General features: G+C 39.1%; 1 protein-coding gene across 1 annotated transcript in view; it reads left to right on the top strand.

Moving 5' to 3' along the window:
- Window positions 1–361: 361 nt before the first annotated feature.
- The window catches only part of LOC131949043 (uncharacterized), a 30,340-nt gene continuing 13,473 nt past the window's right edge, over window positions 362–17,228 (top strand). Inside the window, exon 1 of the mRNA XM_059310810.1 lies at window positions 362–508. The gene's annotated coding sequence lies outside the window, so the exon portion shown is untranslated. The remainder of the gene's footprint in view (window positions 509–17,228) is intronic.

Here is a 17,228-nt window from a genome sequence, read left to right as displayed (position 1 = left end):
ATGATGCATTCTACTTTGGACGGCCATAAAACTATGATGCATTCTACTTTGGACGGCCATAAAACTGTGATGCATTCTACTTTGGACGGTTGCAGCAGTAAACACATATCAATGAGCTGCCATAAATTCCTCACAGTTGCCAACTGGCATCACAGTTCAGAGGTCACGAAAACTACTCACTCCCCTCCTCCTCCTCTCTCCCTCCCATCTCTCCCCCCTCCCCCGCCCCGCCGCACACAGCAGCTCTCGTGTGCCGCGAGCACTTGTGGCGGGACGGGCAGGGAGGTGGGTCTGGGGGTGGGGGGAGGTGGTTCTGGGGGGTGGGGGGAGACGGCTTCCAATGGGTGAGACATTCGTTCTATTTCTCCCCAAATCCCTCGACTTAGCGGACGTACAAGAGAACCAAGTGTAAATGGTGATCAGTCGGACAGTGCGCCCAGCCCGCCCCACGCGTAGTGTGAGCAGTGATTCGTGCAGCACACCCCGCGACCTGCTTCTATCAGTCTAGGTGAGTACATCCGTCTAACTCGTCGCCATCTGTCTGTAGTACCGCGAGTGTGTGTGTGTGTGTGTGTGTGTGTGTTGGATCATTCTAATGTTGTTGTGTGTGTGTGTTGGAACATTCTTATGTTGTTGTGTGTGTGTGTGTGTTGGAACATTCTTATGTTGTGTGTACATACAACACGCCTTCTCTTAAAACAGCAGACACTCGACCGTACTCTGCAAGATGAGTTGAGTCAAAGGTTAAAAATATCAACCGATAAAACCGGGCGCACCGCTACGCGCAGTTAACTACACCGTTTCTATTGTTACACCTTACACGTGAACACTACCAGAGCACATATAAGCGTGCATATGTTGGCCTCACGCTAACACATAAACGTCGGGCACATAATAGATGAAAACTACACACTCTAATGTTGTCTACTCAGGTAAAAACAATGGTTAGCTGATGCATGCAATGAGACACAGACATCTGGCGCTGATGTGTTTGTTATGTGTTTATTATGTGTCTGTTATGTGTTTTTCTTATGTTTGTTATGTGTTTGTTATGTGTTTGTTGTGTGTCTGTTATGTGTGTTTCTTATGTGTTTCTTATGTGTTTGTTACATGTTTGTTGTGTGTGTTTCTTATGTGTTTGTTTATGTGTTTGTTATGTGTTTATTATGTGTTTGTTATCGTTTTTATTTTTTACTAAACCACTTTGGTGTCGAGCCTCGGTCCTCCCCATCATAACAAACAGCATATAAGGTATACAAAAAGTCGTGTCAAATAACAAACAGCATTTAAGGTATACAAAAAGTCGTGTCAAATAACAAACAGCATATAAGGTATACAAAAAGTCGTGTCAAATAACAAACAGCATTTAAGGTATACAAAAAGTCGTGTCAAATAACAAACAGCATATAAGGTATACAAAAAGTCGTGTCAAATAACAAACAACATTTAAGGTATACAAAAAGTCGTGTCAAATAACAAACAGCATATAAGGTATACAAAAAGTCGTGTCAAATAACATAGAGCATATGGGTTATTTCAAATCTTTTTACATTCAAAAAGATACACTAAACGAAAATGAGGTAACGGATTTATATCAAGCAAAGTATTATTTTCATCTGTAATTAACTGTCTGGCTAAATTAATATACCTAAGTTTTTTAAAACCTAGCCTGCCGTTTATGACGTACGGGTAGGTTACATGTAACATACAGGTTGACGTCTTCGTTCTTTAATTGTAAAGACTGAAGGGCTTTACTTCCTACCCAATTAAGTTTTAACGTGTCAGCTTTATCATGAGCCATTTGAACTGTTGACTCCGACTTCAGCCTACTTTTATTACCTGATTCGCAAGCAGGGTTTCTTCCAGACTTTTTTCTCCGGGGGGGGGGGGGGCGGACTAAGATTTCCGGGGGGGGGGGGGGATGGGGGGCGGACACTATTAAAAGTATATATTATCTATATAAATTTCATTTCATTCGGGGTGGGGGGTGAGACTCTCTTCGGGGGAGGGGGGAGGGGGGGGGGCAGAGCTCCTAGAAGAGATACTGGTTGCAAGTAGTTTGATTTGGGAGTTTTCTCTCCTAGATGGGTTGCTTTCTACAGCGAACGAGCCTTAATCTGCCGGGGGTTCGAACTCGGAACATTTGAAATTATTAATCAGACGCTCTCTGCCGAACCACTCCTAAATGAGTAGATCTTTTTTAATATAAAACATAGCTTATCGCTAATTTAGAAGACTTTTATTAGTAGCGGTTAATATATAAATGACAACATAGTGCTCCATAACTGCGAATAAATTACTAAATAAATGATGATTCAGTCTTCCGTAAACATCAAGAAACAGCTCATAAAAGATGGAGGATCAATAGGAATGTCAGCAGTTGAGGCGTAAGATGGGAATAACGATTTAGTTTATGCTAAAAATCTTGCATGGAGGCACGCGTGCTTCTGTTTACACCATTCAAACATAGGAGTTGCTTGTACACACAAAATTTTATTATAGAAACAACGGGGGTGTACGCGTACCATGGAATAGTACACATACACTTGGAGCCTGTACATGGTGTACAGATGTACAAAACGTACAGAGTACTCACTATGTTCGTATTTGTGAATCAAAACTGAAGAATTTAAACAAAATAATCAAAATCTACAAACTGCGATTAGCTGGCCTATACTTCTCTAACCTGTCCCATTCTACTCGGCAGATACGAAAACAAAAGGCTGACAAAATTATGCGGCTGGTATTCGGGTTGAACGGGGGGAAAAAACAGCAAATCTGGCATATCAGAACCGATTGTACGGGGTGTTGGCAGGGGCAAATGTGAGTGAAATGTGTGTTGTCGTATGTGTTGGCGTGTGTGAGTGGGAATGTGTGTTGTCGTGTGAGTTGGCAGGGGCAAATGTGAGTGACATGTGTTTTGTCGTGTGGGAGTGAAATGTGTGTTGTCGTGTGTGAGTGAAATGTGTGTTGTCGTGTGTGTTGTCGTGTGTGTTGTCGTGTATGTTGTCGTGTGTGTTGTCGTGTGTGTTGGCAGGGGCAAGTGTGAGTCAAATGTGTGTTGTCGTGTGATTGTCGTGTGTGTTGTCGTGTGTGTTGTCGTGTGTGTTGTCGTGTGTGTTGTCGTGTGTGTTGTCAGGGGCAAACGTGAGTGAAATGTGTGTTGTCGTGTGTGTTGTCGTGTGTGTTGTCGTGTGTGTTGTCGTGTGTGTTGTCGTGTGTGTTGTCGTGTGTGTTGTCAGGGGCAAACGTGAGTGAAATGTGTGTTGTCGTGTGAGAGTGGAAATGTGTTGTCGTGTGTGAGTGAGATGTGTGTTGTCGTGTGTGTTGTCGTGTGTGAGTGGGAATGTGTGTTGTCGTGTGTGAGTGGGAATGTATGTTGTCGTGTGTGAGTGGGAATGTGTGTTGTCGTGTGTGAGTGGGAATGTGTGTTGTCGTGTGTGAGTGAAATGTGTCTTGTGGTGTGTGAGTGGGAATGTTACAGATCTAAGAGTCGGAGATGTGAAGGGAATAAATACCAGGGAAACGTGTCTGGTCTTGCTGAGTTGGGTTTTAGTTGTGACGTCTCGTCTTGCTGAGTTGGGTTTTAGTTGTGACGTCTGGTCTATACGTTAGGTATATGTTGCTTATATATAAGGTGATAGGCAGCCAATATAGTATGCGATGTGTAACCAATATATCAGGTAATGGTAGTTAATATAAGAGGTGACATGAAGCCAAAATATGAAGTGATATGTAGCCAATATATCAGGTTGTATGTAGCCAGTATATCATGTGATATGTAGCCAATATATCATGTAAAGTGTAGCATATATAGGAGGCAATATGTAGCCAATATATCAGGTGATATGTAGCCAATATAGGAGGCAATATGTAGCTAATATATGAGATGATATGTAGCAAATACATGAGGTAATATGCAGCCAATATATATGTTAGTATCTAGCCAATTTATTGGGTAATATGTAGCCAAATCAATATATCAGTGAATATAAATGCATCAATAGAGATGATATTATCCACCATAAAAAGTGAAAAGTAGACAAAAGTGAATTCAAGCTATTGATATGTAGCCAGTTTACTGTTTATTATTCACATTGATATAAAGCCAATAGCTGACGTGATGATTTGCCAGTATTTATGTCGATATAAAGCCAATAGCTGAGGTGATGAGTTGCCAGTATTTATGTCGACATAAAGCCAATAGCTAACGTGATGATTTGCCAGTATTTATGTCGATATAAAGCATGTATGTGAGGTAACATGTACCCAATCTTATACCTTAGAACATTTGCTTGGTTATACGCAACTAGTCTATGTCCAACATTCAAAGTGTAGGTTAAATAGGTTATGGCAGACATTATTTTGATGAATGGAATATTGAAATGTTCCCGCACCAGCTGTAGTTGTACAGTTCTATAAGAAATTGATTTCTTAAAACCGATTCAAAAGAGTTTTTTTATTCGTTTTTTATTCGTTACTACAGTTCTTTGAGTTGAATCTATACTTTGTGTTCACCAAGTTCGACTCTGGTGGCTTAAACTTGCACTCTGGTGACACAAAGTTGCACTCTGGTGACTCACCTACACTGTGGTGACTCTAAGTTACACTGGTGACTCGAAGGTATACTATTGTGACTCAGATTTATACTGGGATATACGAAAGCCATTTTGTTTGTGACTATTAAAAACTATACATATGCACTTCCTGCTTTACTTCGTGCCAACCACAGCCAACAACAACTTCATTTTGCCAACCACAGCCAACAACAACTTCATTTTGCCAACGACAGCTAATAACATCTTCATTTTGACAACCACAGCCAACAGCATCTTCATTTTGCCAACCACAGCCAACAACATCTTCATTTCGCCAACCACAGCCAACAACATCTTCATTTCGCCAACCACAGCCAACAACATCTTCATTTTGCCAACCACAGCTAACAACATCTTCATTTCGCCAACCACAGCTAACAACATCTTCATTTCGCCAACCACAGCAAAAACAACAACCACTTTTTGCTAATCCAGGTAAACATCCACACTTTGATTTCACTTTGTTAAAATAACTATATCACCTTACTGAAATATTTACAAACAATGTGCATTAGCCATTTAACTCTACACAGAAAAATAATGATGTAGGTTAATTCGTCTAAAAAATCTAGATAGCTGTAGGGGTGGGGGTAAGGCGCTGGGTAAGTGCCAGACATGTAAGTAGATGCCACAAATTGCAACATATACGAATGTACTCAATGCAAGACACATATTACCCCATGTACAAATGAACTCTATGTATGACACATATTACCCCATGTACGAATGAACTCTATGTATAACACATATTACCCCATTTACGAATGAACTCAAAGCATGACACATATTACCCCATGTACGAATGAACACAATGTACGACACATATTACCCCATGTACGAATGTACTCAATGTATGACACATATTACCCCATGTACGAATGTACTAAATGTATGACACATATTACCCCATGTATGAATGAACACAATGTATGACACATATTACCACATGTACGAATTAACTAAATTTATGACACTTATTCCTCCATGTACGAATGAACTCAATGTATGACACATATTACCCCATGTACGAATGAACACAATGTATGACACATATTACCCCATGTACGAATGTACTAAATGTATGACACATATTACCCCATGTATGAATGAACACAATGTATGACACATATTACCACATGTACGAATTAACTAAATTTATGACACTTATTCCTCCATGTACGAATGAACTCAATGTATGACACATATTACCCCATGTACGAATGAACTCAATGTATGACACATATTACCCCATGTATGAATTAACTCAGTGTATGACACATATTACCCCATGTACGAATTAACTCAGTGTATGACACATATTACCCCATGTACGAATTAACTCAATGTAAGACACATATTACCCCATGTTCGAATGAACTCGATGTATGACACATATTACCCCATGTACGAATGAACTCAATGTATGACACATATTACCCCATGTACGAATGAACTCAATGTATGACACATATTACCCCATGAACGAATGAACACAATGTATGACACATATTACCCCATGTACGAATGAACACAATGTATGACACATATTACCCCATGTACGAATGAACTCAATGTATGACACATATTACCCCATGTACGAATGAACACAATGTATGACACATATTACCCCATGAACGAATGAACTCAATGTATGACACATATTACCCCATGTATGAATGTACTCAATGCAAAACACATATTACCCCATGTACGAATTAACTCAATGTATGACGCTTATTCCCCCATGTACGAATGACTCAATGTAAGACACATATTACCCCATGTACGAATGTACTCAAAGTATGACACTAATCACTCTAGATACGATCGTACCCAGCACCCAGAAATCAAGGCGTGAATTAATTAGAAACCATAAATCTCCCGCCGCGATATTGACGCTATAAAAAAAAAACCTGCCTTCACATCGAAACAACATCTGCCTGTTGCCAGAACTGCATGCTTTAAATCTAATAGCACGCGCAACTTTTCTTGTTGTTCTAAGTGAGCAGATAGATACCTCTTGTAGGTGAGACGTCAACACTTCTTACACATGCACCACACTGACACACTACCCTCATGACACAACTACCCCACTGGCCTAATTACCACGGTGTCTTAACTACCCTGCTTTCTTAAGTACCATACTGTTCTTACTACCTTAATGTCTTTCCTATGCTACTATCTTAACTACCTTACTGTCATAATTGCCCTGTTGTCTTAACTATCATACTCTCTAGCTTACTGTCTTACCTATCCTACTGTCTCAACTATACTACTTTCTTAACTACCCTAATGTCCTACCTATACTACTATCTTAACTAACATTTTGTCTTAATTACTCTAATGGCTTACGTATACTACTGTCTTAACTATAATACTATCTTAATTATCATCTAGTCTGAAATACCTTACAATTTTAACTACCCAGCGCCTCAAATGGCACACAGACAAAACACACTGACATAACTACCATAATTGACAGGCTTATCATTGTGTCGATTTACATATTTAATACGTATTCTCTAGGTGGGATGAGGGGGGCGGGGGGAGGGGGGTGTTCTTACCTTGGGGGGATAATTGACAGACAGGTAATTCATCTGGGGGATAATTGAATGGGAAGGGGGGGGGGGTAATTTCATAGACCCAGAGGTAATTTCTCAACCTTACCTACAACAACAACTACCCTACTGTCCTATCTATTATAACTCCAACAATAACACAATGTCACTTTACTACAATATAATTTTTAAAGGGTTACATTAGGGTTAGGTTTAGCCTGATAACATTGTCGACCCCTGAAATCGACATTAGAGAAAGCTAACACTTTTCTAATGACACCACATTTTAAATGACACCACCTAACATGTTTTATGACACCACCAGCCACCTCTGATTTCAGTACACGAATGTGATGAAGTAATCACTGCTCTAATGGAAGTGACATCAAACGGTAAATGGCGTTAATTTCCTGTAATTTCTACCTTTCATCTTTAAAAAAAATGCCATTAAAAACCTGCAAATATTCTAATGAAGGGTTAACGTCCTAGCAACTTCATGCAATATGGAGCTTGGCGCTGTTTTATCTTTAGAGAGATTGCTTGTTCTGTTTTTATTTGAGATAGCGCAAGTTGATCCATACTGTGGATGTTTGTTCTGAACTTTACTGGTAAACGTTAGCGAAATTTATCAACAGAATTTGGGACGGCGTGCCCGGGGTGCTAGAGCCTTCCACTGCTAACATGAAAGTTTTGAGTTCGGATCCTGGACTCAAGTCTGTAGGGTCTACCTGAGCCATCTCAGCTTTGATTCGACCCTAGCACACTTCAGGGAAAGTAAAGAAGGCTGAGCGTAGTGCTGACCACACCGTCCCTTCCTCATCTGCACACACAACATCTTTATGGACACATTGCTTGCACATTATATATATATATATATATATATATATATATATATATATATATATATATATATATATATATATATATATATATATATATATATATATATGTGTGTGTGTGTGTATGAACATACTGGTTGCACATGTGTCGTATCCATAGACTACAATTGCACATTTAACATGGATATTGAAGCACCAATCATACATATGGCGCATGGATGCGCTGATTGCAACCAAATATAATAACATTTCAGTCATAGCATATGCCAGACATTCGCCAATTGCAAATATGACACACATATGGACACACCAATCGCACATATAGTACAAGTACAAATTAATTTAGTTAATGGAAATGAAAGTATAACATAATGGATATTACGCATACAAATTGAGTACAGGTAGTAAAACAATTTGTATGCGACGGGTGGGATTTTAAAGTATTTTACACACGTCTTCATATTGCATACCAATTGTATATTGCATGTATACCACTTCTACTTCAATGTCTCATGTATACTTCTTGTGTTCTACTTGTATTCTACTTGTACTCTACTGGTATTTCGCTATCATATAACTTGTGTTTCAAGTTGTCTCCAACCTTCGAGTCATCAATGAATGAGGCCACATGTCTCAAAGTTTCCCTCCATCTATAAATAGCTCATGCGGGCGTATCTGTTAACTGTTTACCAACAGTGTTGCTAAATATAGACCCACGCGCACCCTATTTACTTCGCGGACCAGATGTTTTAGGCAGCAGAAGGTCATCACGTGCCTTCGTTAATGCAGGACTGGGTCTGATCCCAACAGGTCTGATTCCATTCGCTGCAGACTCGATCCATGCTACTGTCTGGGGCTGCATTCGTCATGGAACTAGCTCTGTGTCTAGTCGTTGCTTACAGAGTTTCTTCCAGGCACCTCTTCAGGGGGAGCCGCCCCCCCCCCCCCACACCAAGAAAGTCTACTGCACTCCCCCCGCCCCCCCCCCCCGAGCGAGTTCGAATAATATAGTAAACATACTAGTGTCCGCCCTCCCCCCCCCCCCCGAAAAATGTAGACCCGTCCCCCCCCCCCCCCCAAAAAAAATATCAAGTGCCCCCCCCCCCCCCCCGGAGAAAAAAGTCTGGAAGAAATACTGGCTGCTTAATTTAGCGAATAAGTTTCGTAATCCAATGCCATGTGAATTAACTGTGCCTATTTTATGAGTAAGAACAATATCTTATTATATAGAACTAATAATATCCAAGAAACCTGTCAGCGAAAAAAAACAGCCAAATACTGTGCGAACAGAAGAAAGCACTACCCAGACATCAACACGCTCCGAACAACGTTTACCTCGTGCGTTCTCCGCGGAGATCAAACAGCTGGTTTAAATGCTAGATCTAAGTGATATTATTTTTAAAAAATTCCTGTCTAAACGTTTCCTTGTGCCCTGTTTATTATTCGCTTTCTTTTGTTGTTCCCGTGTTTTCTTTGCTTTGTCTTCACAATTTGAAGTTGTCTTACTCCAGTGTCTGTTTTGTTTGCCATTCTCGAAGCTTGCTATAAAAGTCTTTCCAACAATCTTTGTTATTTTATGCCTAGAAACAATCTTTGTTATTTCATGCCTAGAAACAATCTTTGTTATTTCATGCCTAGAAACAATCTTTGTTATTTCATGCCTAGAAACAATCTTTGTTATTTCATGCCTAGAAACAATCTTTTGTTATTTCATGCCTAGAAACAATCTTTGTTATTTCATGCCTAGAAACAATCTTTGTTATTTCATGTCTAGAAACAATCTTTGTTATTTCATGCCTAGAAACAATCTTTGTTATTTCATGCCTAGAAACAATCTTTGTTATTTCATGCCTAGAAACAATCTTTGTTATTTCATGCCTAGAAACAATCTTTGTTATTGCATGTCTAGAAACAATCTTTGTTATTTCATGCCTAGAAACAATCTTTGTTATTTCATGTCTAGAAACAATCTTTGTTATTTCATGTCTAGACTATCTCTGTGGTTGGTTTAAGCAAACCGCTATTTTTAAATCACCCATCTTGCATCACCGACCATCATCTTCCATCCCCATCTTAGATGTTCTATCTACTGCATCCCATTATTTATTCCACAATCTTAATCCACCTCCAATCTATATAGATCGAGATAATCCTTGTAGATTGCCTTAAACCTACACAATCACAGTAGAGTGCCTTAGACTAGCCCAGTAGATTGCCTTAGACTAGCCCAGTAGATTGCCTTAGACCTAGACTAGCCCAGTATATTGCCTTAGACTAGCCCTGTAGATAGACCTAGACTAGCCCAGTAGATAGACCTAGACTAGCCCTGTAGATAGACCTAGACTAGCCCAGTAGATTGCCTTAGACTAGCCCAGTAGATAGATCTAGACTAGCACCGTAGATAGACCTAGACTAGCCCAGTAGATAGACCTAGACTAACCCAGTAGATTGCCTTAGATTAGCCCAGTAGATAGACCTAGACTACCACAGTAGATTGCCTTAGATTAGCCCAGTAGATAGACCTAGACTAGCCCAATAGATAGACCTAGACTACCTCAGTAGATTGCCTTAGACTAGCCCAGTAGATAGACCTAGACTAGCCCAGTAGATAGACCTAGACTAGCCCAGTAGATAGACCTAAACTAGCCCTGTAGATTGCCTTAGATTAGCCCAGTAGATAGACCTAGACTACCACAGTAGATTGCCTTAGATTAGCCCAGTAGATAGACCTAGACTACCTCAGTAGATTGCCTTAGACTAGCCCAGTAGATAGACCTAGACTAGCCCAGTAGATAGACCTAGACTAGCCCAGTAGATTGCCTTAGACTAGCCCAGTAGATAGACCTAGACTAGCCCAGTAGATAGACCTAGACTAGCCCAGTAGATAGACCTAGACTAGTCCAGTAGATTGCCTTAGACTAGCCCAGTAGATAGACCTAGACTAGCCCAGTAGATTGACTTAGACTAGCCCAGTAGATTGCCTTAAACTAGCCCAGAAGATAGACCTAGACTAGCCCAGTAGATAGACCTAGACTAGCCCAGTAGATAGACCTAGACTAGTCCAGTAGATTGCCTTAGACTAGCCCAGTAGGTAGACCTAGACTAGCCCAGTAGATTACCTTAGACTAGCCCAGTAGATAGACCTAGACTAGCACAGTAGATAGACCTAGACTAGCACAGTAGATAGACCTAGACTAGCCCAGTAGATAGACATAGACTAGCACAGTAGATAGACCTAGACTAGCCCAGTAGATTGTCTTTGACTAGCCAACCTACCTACGGAAATAGTTTTAACCTTACTATACTGCCGCCCGTTGAGATTTCCTTCAACTTACTTTGGTTAAGGAAGTGAAGACAACCAGGTATTTTTACACCCCCCCCCCCCTCCTTTCTCTCACACCCACCTCTTTACCTTACATACCGGTTGAGTATGTTTAAAACACAGGTGACTAACGTTTGATGTAGCCAATACACACAGGTGACTAATGTTTGATGTAGCCAATACACACAGGTGACTAATGTTTGATGTCACCAATACACACAGGTGACTAATGTTTGATGTAACCAATACACACAGGTGACTAATGTTTGACCAATACACACAGGTGACTAATGTTTGATGTAACCAATACACACAGGTGACTAATGTTTGATGTAACCAATACACACAGGTGACTAATGTTTGATGTAGTCAATACACACAGGTGACTAATGTTTGATGTAACTAACACACAGGTGACTAATGTTTGATGTAACCAATACACACAGGTGACTAATGTTTGATGTAACCAATACACACAGGTGACTAATGTTTGATGTAACCAATACACACAGGTGACTAATGTTTGATGTAACCAATACACACGTGACTAATGTTTGATGTAGCCAATACACAGGTGACTAATGTTTGATGTAACCAATACACACAGGTGACTAATGTTTGATGTAACCAATACACACAGGTGACTAATGTTTGATGTAACCAATACACAGGTGACTAATGTTTGACCAATACACACAGGTGACTAATGTTTGATGTAACCAATACACACAGGTGACTAATGTTTGACCAATACACACAGGTGACTAATGTTTGATGTAACCAATACACACAGGTGACTAATGTTTGATGTAGCCAATACACACAGGTGACTAATGTTTGACCAATACACACAGGTGACTAATGTTTGATGTAACCAATACACACAGGTGACTAATGTTTGATGTAGCCAATACACACAGGTGACTAATGTTTGACCAATACACACAGGTGACTAATGTTTGATGTAACCAATACACACAGGTGACTAATGTTTGATGTAACCAATACACAGGTGACTAATGTTTGATGTAACCAATACACACAGGTGACTAATGTTTGATGTAACCAATACACACAGGTGACTAATGTTTGATGTAACCAATACACAGGTGACTAATGTTTGATGTAACCAATACACACAGGTGACTAATGTTTGATGTAACCAATACACACAGGTGACTAATGTTTGATGTAACCAATACACACAGGTGACTAATGTTTGATGTAGCTTATAAAAAAATCGAAAACGTACCAGATGTATCGACGCTACTTTTGTTTATATATATATATATATATATATATATATATATATATATATATATATATATATATATATATATATATATATATATATATATATATATATATATATATATATATATATATATATATATATATATATATATATATATATATATATACATATATATATATATATATATATATATATATATATATCTATTGAGTAGGTTTCGCTTTGATTCAATAAGTGAGAGGTCTGGTAAATTTTTTTGTTTTCTAATAAAGTTATACTGCTTGAATTTTTTTCTCACAAATATTTAATTATTTCATTAACTAAGGCAATTATGTTATTTATTTCGTGATGTTTTTCCTTCATTTTTATGTGGACGCAATAACCTAGTATCTTATTATAGAATGTTTTTTTTTAAAATACATGACGGCAATGAACGTATGGTTGTTTCAGGGCACAACGGTGGGGGGGGGGGGGAGAACGATGGGAGGGGGAGAGGAAGAACGATGAGAAGGTGGGGGGGGGGGTGCGGCAACTGGTTTGTTACAACAGCCGTTGTTTTGATAGCACGGAGCTCTTCAGGTTCCCTGAAGATGGCTATGACGTAGTAGGCGTACTGGTAGTTGGGGTGGAGTAGTGTGTGGGGGAGGGTAGGGAGTGGGGTAGAATGGTAGCAGCCACCTACAGCTTTAGACTATAGAGGCGTCACTACCTACTTTCAAACTTTAGTCTTTGAATTTTTCTTTTAAATTAAACTTAGGGTTCCAGTTATTAAATATGCCAGAACATCTATTGTTGTTGTACATGTCACACTAGACATAGACGTTTCACTCTGTTAAGACGGCTGTTTATTTAAACAATAAGACAAAATCACTTTTAGAATTAGCCGTTTATTAATATATGTATATGTTGCCCGGAAAATTTTATATGGGTAGTCTCTGAGTTACACCGTATGTCTGATTACAGTTCGTAAGGAGTTAATTTTTAGCGCAATTTCCATTCTGGAGAATGGAGGCGAGCGAGTTGACGAGATTCCTTCCATAATATTGTTGACATGGAATAAAAACGTGCTTTTTAGAATTAGACCGTAAAAAAAAATAAAAAATAAAAACTTAAGCCTAAAATTAATTTAGAAATTTTATATTTTTAGAATAAATGCTATAAAAGTTGCAAATCCAGAGAACTTGAAAATAATTTGTTGAGTTTAAGGCTACATTTCTATTTATTTTCATCAAGCCTAAGTTAAAACCGGATGTTTCACTTTCGTAAGACAAATATTGATTGGCTGTACAGTAACTTAGTGATCGATAACTATTTGTTTACAAAACTTTGCAGATCAAGTTTTTAAATGACAATGCAAATTAAAAACCCCATGACCTAGTTTTCTATTTTAAGCTTACAATGTGTACAATAAAATCAATGTCGGCCTATCCAATAGCAGGATGCCATTGTTTATGTCGCCATTACACGTGAAAACCAAATTGTTTTGGCTTGTTTTTAAATTTTCAATTAGTTACCGAAAATTTTTAAAACATCAAATAGACCCAATCTTTAGTAAAGTCCGAAATAAACCAGACAGACAGGATTTTATAACCATATTAATTGTAACTACGCTGTGCCGGATTTTTAAACTAATTTATACACCTCTCAAATACCTTTGAGAGTTTTCTCGCTCGTGTCCATTGCGTTTATTAACCCGTCATTTCTGGATGTATGAATGAATGGATGGATGGATGTGTGTCCGCAGCTTTAAGTCGTATCTCCTCCTCAACGAAGCAATATCAATGACTAGTTCCAAAAGCAATTATGTTAAGCAAGTTACGAGGATGAACATAGGCCATAAAAATTCCGGGTTTCTTTCATAGATTTCCCGGAAAAGCCAAAAAACCTCTATAAAAAGCCGTTTTTGGCCCATATCTCGGCAACCAGACCACTTAGCGACTTGAAACATGTACCAATCGATTCCTGCCATAATTAAGAACAATATTGCCGAAGAAAGTTTTCAAAAATATCCTTTCGTTCGGTCACAAAAAAATTTTTGAATTAATTAAAATTTGGACCGAATTGGCATATTTATCCAACCACACCACACACGTCATCACGTTCAATAGCTGCGCCATCACGTTCAATGGCTGCGTCATCACGTTCAGTAGGCGCGCAATGGTTTTTAGTCATGTAACTCTATTGCAAATAAAACATGTAAAATACTGAAAAAAAAATTAATAAAATACGTTTTAATAACTAATCAATGGTTTTACTAACCCTGCTCTTGATTTACGCTGCTACGACAGAGCTATTTTTAGATAACATAAGGAAATTGCGCTTAAATGTCACTAGACTTTTTAATTAACTTGTTTTAAAGCATGGAACGACGTGGTCGGCCGGAAGAGCGCACGTCTGCTAAAACGTAAATCTCGAGTTCGGACCCCGGATTCGAGTCCATCCAGTTCTTATGGGTACCTGGCTCACATTGAGAGAAAGTAAAGGTGTCTGGAGAAAATACTGACCACACTCCCATGTCACAGAAACAGGTGAACTTAATTTCATCTTCGTTATCGATCGGCAAGCTAGAAAGGGTAACTTCAATTGTTTATCAACGGGAATTCTGTTTCTATTTTTTTGTATTGAAAAAAATTCTATTAAGTTTTTAACTTTAACTTAAAGACTCCAGCCTTTCAGTCCCCTTATTGTGCTACCTAATCTACAACATTAGGTCTAGAATGTCAAGATCTAGTTCCAGAGATACCCCGGCAACACTAACGTGAGCTGCTAATGTCGGATCTTTCAGTAATGAGCGACGTATCGCGTGACGACCATAGGGTTAATTAAGCTAGGGGGGGGGGGGGGTTAAACCTTCATTGATGTTAGCTTAGCCCGCGGTTTTAAACCTTCATCGATGTTAGCTTTGCTCGTGGTTTTAAAACCTAACTCATCGGGTTTAAGTTAAGCAAAAGTTCAACAGTTCAGCTTGAAAATGATTTTTTTTCATCGCTAGACATTTAAAATGATTTATGTGAAGATACCCATGGTGTGTAGTGGTCTCCAGCGGATATATTGATCCTCTCCTCTTGTACTTACCCATACCTCTAGTCTTCTACACACTCCAACTCCTGTATTACCCCTCAACAGTGGCGTAGCGAGGTCGGGTGTCACCCGGTGCGGCACTAAATGGTGTCACCAACCCAGAGGCGTAGCGACCCTTCCAGGGGACAAACTTTCAATTTTCGATTTGCAACTCCCCCCCCCCCCCCCCCCTCAAACTTTTGATTTGCACCTCTTAAAAGACTATTTAACACTTAATTAAGTGAAATTATCATTTTTCTCTATATATTTTGCTATTTTATGCCTTGGTGTCACCCTCCTAAATGGTGTCACCCGGTGCGGTCCGCACCCCCCCCTCGCTACGCCTCTGCCCCCCAACCTCATATAGTGAGCCAAACCACTTGACTACCTCAATGTAACAACCTCATAACATAGCCATAAGCCTTAAGACTGAACTCATTTGATTTGAATAGAATATTTTTTTCCTGACTTGTGTTAGTGTTAATTCATTGAGTTAAGAAATGTATAATGCATTTTAAATTATAATTAATCCTAATAATTTAAAAATGTAAACTTTTTATTTTGTGCGAATTAGCATACAAGCAGTAGACCAAGACACTGCCCTCAATGTTCTGATTCAGATAAAAAATTTACTCTAGCGAAGGTCTTGAAAAGAGCTAAGGTGAGCTGCAATGGTCTTTAAGTGAGCTAACTTAGAGCTAACTTGAGCTGCAAAAGTCTAGCAAAAGTCTAGCAGAGCTAAAGTAAGCTGCTAAAGTTTATTGTTTAACAGAGCTAAAGTCAGTTGCAAAAGTCTATTGTTTAACAGAACTTAAGTAAGCTGCAAAAGTATATTGTTTAACAGAGGTTAATTCAGCTGCAAAAGTCTATTGTTTAACAGAGCTACAGTAAGCTGCTAAAGTCTAACAGAGCTAAAGTGAGTAGTAAAAGTCTAGAGTAATGCCATTATAGCTGAATGAAGCTGCAAACGTCTAGCTGGACGATATAAAAAGGACACAGCTAAGCTCCCAGACCTCTTGTCCCTAGACATCCATTGTTCTATTCATGTACAGAGAAAAAAGTTCCAGCGTGGGAAATCGAGACACAACACATCAATAATGCGAGTCCCGGGGAGAAGACTTAGTGGGAGGTGGGGAGGGGGGTCGGGACGAGTGGGGGAGGGGTGGGAAATAATTAACGTCAGAACCATTATTTTTGTGTAACTTAAAAAACAGGTGTAGTAGAAGGGGTGGGAGGGTGTCTGTTCAAGAGTGATGTGGGGGGGGGGGGCGGTGCCTGTTTTATGATTTAAACGAATCAACTGGTGGGACTTGAATTAAGATGCTGAATAATTGAGTTCCATGTGGGGTAGGTGGGGTGGGGTTCGGCGCTCATGTCACGAACAGAATTCTTTTATTTGGGTTGCCTACATGGTGAGTGCTAGAAAGGTGAGGGTTTTTTTAAGGTGTTTTTTGGGTGGTTCTGGCAAAAAAAAACACACCAAAGAACCACGCTTTACATTTTAACATTAATAAACATGCTATCATTAAAAAGGTAAACAAATAGGTAAAATGTGTTTTGCTTTTAACATAAGCAAGGTTTTAGATTTCCAAGTAT

Source organism: Physella acuta, unplaced genomic scaffold (assembly GCF_028476545.2).
Source record: "Physella acuta isolate Inbredline_101_S28 unplaced genomic scaffold, ASM2847654v3 ptg000670l, whole genome shotgun sequence".
Classification (NCBI taxonomy): Eukaryota; Metazoa; Mollusca; class Gastropoda; family Physidae; genus Physella; species Physella acuta.
The sequence above is the reverse complement of the archived record's forward strand: the minus strand, read 5'-3'. Positions and strand labels throughout refer to the sequence as shown.